The sequence below is a fragment of the Durio zibethinus genome, chromosome 19 (genome assembly GCF_047325235.1).
Source record: "Durio zibethinus cultivar Kanyao isolate XHJ-2024 chromosome 19, ASM4732523v1, whole genome shotgun sequence".
NCBI lineage: Eukaryota > Viridiplantae > Streptophyta > Magnoliopsida > Malvales > Malvaceae > Durio > Durio zibethinus.
This window is the reverse complement of record NC_143180.1, coordinates 19,919,590-19,923,960: the sequence shown is the minus strand read 5'-3', so window position 1 is coordinate 19,923,960 and position 4,371 is coordinate 19,919,590. Positions and strand designations below refer to the sequence as shown.

At 29.8% G+C, this 4,371-nt stretch overlaps 1 pseudogene; it reads right to left on the bottom strand.

Moving 5' to 3' along the window:
* Positions 1 to 3,135: 3,135 nt before the first annotated feature.
* Positions 3,136 to 4,371, bottom strand: LOC149513503 (DNA-directed RNA polymerase V subunit 7 pseudogene; annotated as a pseudogene).

Here is a 4,371-nt window from a genome sequence, read left to right as displayed (position 1 = left end):
CAAAACATAATTATTAATAAAAATACAAAACATTTTTTCCCAAATTAAAATTATAGTTGAATTTGGTCCAACGTGTTTTCAAATTAAATATCAATGAATTTTCATAACATTTTCTCCCTTTTCTTTTTATAATATGGTGAAGAGTACTCTTATTTTATTTATTTGGAGAAACGAAAGGCTTTGAACAAAATTAATTGTAAAAAAATTGGTTAATTTCACCTAAATTTTTATTGCAATGCTGTAATTAGCCAATTAAAAAAAATTGTGTAAGAATCTACCACTTAAAAGTATGGGTTTTAAATAATTTTTTTATGAACTGTACACAATACAAAAAAATTATACATATTTTCGCATTACTATGGTAATTTTTAGTTTTACAAATTATTTTTAAAGTTGTTATATCCAGTTAATATTTGGATTATTATTTTATACAAAAACACAAGTAGTGGGTTTTTAAAAAACTCATTATATCTATTTAAATAATTAATCAAATTGTTAACTTTTTTATAAATATAATCTAATAAGACAAGTGTTAATTTTTTAAAAAACTTTGTTAATCAATATAATCGCAGGTAATCTATCAACCTTAAAGTGATATTCTAGTTTCAAAACTTAATCCTTGAAATCATGACCATTAAACCGCTTAATTAAAGTAAAAGGAGTGGCCAATGCCTTGTCTTATATGCATCATGACCATTCACCACCTATAATTCATCGAGACATTTCTAGCAACAATGTTCTTCTGGATTTGCACTATGAGGTTCATGTCTCAGATTTGGCATTGCCAGGCTTTTAAAGCCCGACTCTTCTAATTAGACCTCACTTGCTAGTACTTTTGAATACATAGCTCCAGGTATTTATTAATATCTCTTTTTTTGAGATGCTCTAAACATGTCGTCATTCAATTAAAAGTGTAGTTTTGTGTGCAAATTGATGCGTTAAAACAAAGTTCGAGTAGTATTAAGATTGTAACTTTTCAAATTTAAATACCAAAGAATTTTTCTCTAATTCACATATCAAATGTGTAATTAATCTTTGACGTTTAACAATTAAAATTATAACTTTTCAAATTTAAGTATCAAAGAATTAGTCTAATTCAAGTATCAAATGTATATTTAATCTTTGAAGTTTAACACTTAATTTTTCAATATTCAATATATCAAGCTGATGAATTAAATATAAAATCTTATTTAAATATCTGAATTTCAATTTTCATGTAATCTTCTAAACATTCCCAATTTCTTTTCAACATTATTTTATAATCTTCTCAATATTCTTACATAATAATGTATTGATTAGATATATTTATTGCTCAATAGAGCACACTGATTAAATATATTTCTTTAAGCAGAGTTGGCTTATACAATAAAAGTAGACGAGAGATGTGATGTTTATAGTTTTGGGGTGCTAACAATGGAAATACTTATGGGGAGGTATCCTAGTGATTTGATTTTATGTTTGCCATCATTGTCATCGACACCGGCATCAACATCGATATCGCTACCAAATGATAGGGAATTGATTTTACTTAAAGATGTGATAGATCAACGCCTCTCACCACCGGTAAGGCAAGTTGCAAAAGATGTTGTCTCTACTACAAAGCTAGCGTTTGCATGCTTGAATGGCAGTCCCCAACTTCGACCAACCATGCGACAAGTTGCTCAAGCCCTTACTCGTCAATCGCTTCCATTGCCCAATCCTTTCTCAATCATAAAATTGGGAGAATTGTGGGATCATGAAGTCTGCAGTGACTAATATTAAGGTGCTAACAATTTGAATAATAATTCTAAACACGTGTATTTGCTTTCAATCTATTTCTTTTTCTCTTCTTTGTCTTGAAATGTTTAAGCACTCTAGTAATAATGCTTTTGTAGTGAATCGGCTGTGATATAGAATAGCCGTGTTTAAGCACTCGATTTGTATGTTCAAGATTTCCTATTTTTGCAATGTAACTAATGGCTTGACTCAGAATTTCGACTTGTAGTATCAATTGTAATATTCTACTATAGCACCGATTTGCTACAGTATTTTCGCTTTGGAATGCTACAGCAATTCTAATATCACTTTTTTATTTGTTTGAACAAACAAAGAATACAATTGGTGAGTATACCAAATACAATAAACACAACTTCACATAATAACCTTTTGATTTTATTATTTTCTCACCATTTATTCTTATACGTAGTCATACATATTATTTTTTACAATTTCATCTTTTTAACCTTTCATCATTCACTACCTTTTAAATCATTCAAAATTTAACTGTAATTATATTGAGTACACTTGAAATAGATTTGAGTGATGATTTTATTTTTACTAAAATGCTAAAAATGTTGAACTTTTCTCAAATTTCTTAGATAAACTTTTATCTATTTTTTATCCAATTGGAAGCATAAAACATTATTCTTATTTAATTAATTCTTATTTTACATGAAAACCACTAAAATTCATTATTTTTACGACGTCAACAATAATAATTGTCTTTGTTAAATAAATTTTGCATTGCAAAAATAAAAATTTAAGTTGAGTTGTCGTTTACATAGTATGTAACAAATGGCTCATAGGCCACATTAGCATCTAAAGAGAGCTTTTTTATTTTCAAATATATGCTATGTAGATGTTGGCATCATAAAAAGAAATACAGCATTTATGTTGATTTGACAAAAAATAATATTATTTTTTGCAATTTTCATCTAAGAAAAAGAGCTTAATGAAACAAAATTATACTTAAATTTAATTAGACAAAAATAAATTTTTTAAGGACTTAATTGGATATAATAGAAGGATGGAGGCTTATATGAAAAATTCATGTGATTGACCAGTCATTGATGACATTAAATTTCAAACCTGCTAATTAATCTTCTGTTCAAATTTTGAAAAAAATTAAAATTTGGTGATATGATAAGATAGTCTTTTACTCATGAAGAAAAGGAGAAGACTTGAGGTTTTAAGTTCCAAGAAACAATGTACCGTTCGTTTGGAGGAGTTCTTGGTTTTAGCAATTACTTCCATTAATTCTTCTATATGACAAATGTAGAAATGTGAAACCAATTTGCTTTTGATTCTAAATAAATAAATATATTTACCTTCACTACTTTATATTCACAGCTTACATGTATAGCTGTGCGTGCAAGCCAAAGGTAATTTTGTGCAACAAAGCTTTTTCGATCAATCTAATAATGGTATCATCTTTTCTATGTCCCAACTTTTCTTCCTTCTCATCCTTGCATTGCTTCAATCTACACTAGTCTTTGCCTTGGTAATTGGTATCCTTTCAAACTACTTTAGCTACTGCTCCATCCATTGAAACAAAAACCCTTCTGAAATGGAAAGCTAGACTTGACTAGGGGTGAGCAATTGTTCAGTTGGTCGATTCAATTCAGTTTTAAAAAACTTAGAAAACCCAAAATCAACTTAACCGAGCCAAGTTATACAAAGCTAACATCATAAGTAAGCTCTAGAATTCAACATCTTTGTCCAATCGAATTTACAACAACTAGAATAGTTCAACATCCAACACTCTTACTGTCAACTACTTCCTAAGAAAGCAGTAACAAGTACATCCGAATCATACAAAGATGAAACGAAAGTCATATTCAGGAAACTGGTCCTAAGCAGTCACCTTCCAAACTTACCAATGCCTGAAATTCCCTCTCTGCTTCCATCCACTTTGTTCCTATCACAATAAATCGGATGACAACATCCTACTCAATCTTCGATCATTCATGAAGATAGCATTCTCTCCAGGCACATAATGGTAGTTGGGCATTTATAGGTGAGACAGATAGATGTTCTGGATTGGTCTACACTTCAAGAAAACTCCATGTTTTAGTACCTTGTGTACAACCCCTTCCAAAATCTCTCCTCTGAACATCTTGAAGGTGATTCCATGAAGACAGCAGGGAAAAGCACATCCTCTGTGTTCTGTCTAACAATGCCCTCCCCAATGCTCTCCAGAGTTGTTACAGCCATGAAATATCCAAGATCCTTGGTGGCCTTCTTGCAAGCAAATTCGTCCAAAAGGGGGACCACTATAGCTTTTGGAGCATCAAGCCTTTGGCATCCAAGCTGTCAACAGGGATTATGACATTCCATGGCAACTGCACCTTGAGAAAAATTTTGCTATGCTTTGGTTTAAAATTAGCAATTCAAACTTTTTTTTTATAAAAAAAATTTTAAAACTTTGCATTTATAGCAATATATATATGTATATTTAATTTCTACATATTGCTCGGAGACATTGACATTACAATACTTCTCTATTAACAAAATTTATCATAATTACTTAAATGAGTAAAAATAATGCTCTGCATATGAAAATGAAATAAATACTTTATTTAAGAAACAAAAATAATTATCTAATTGCCGCAT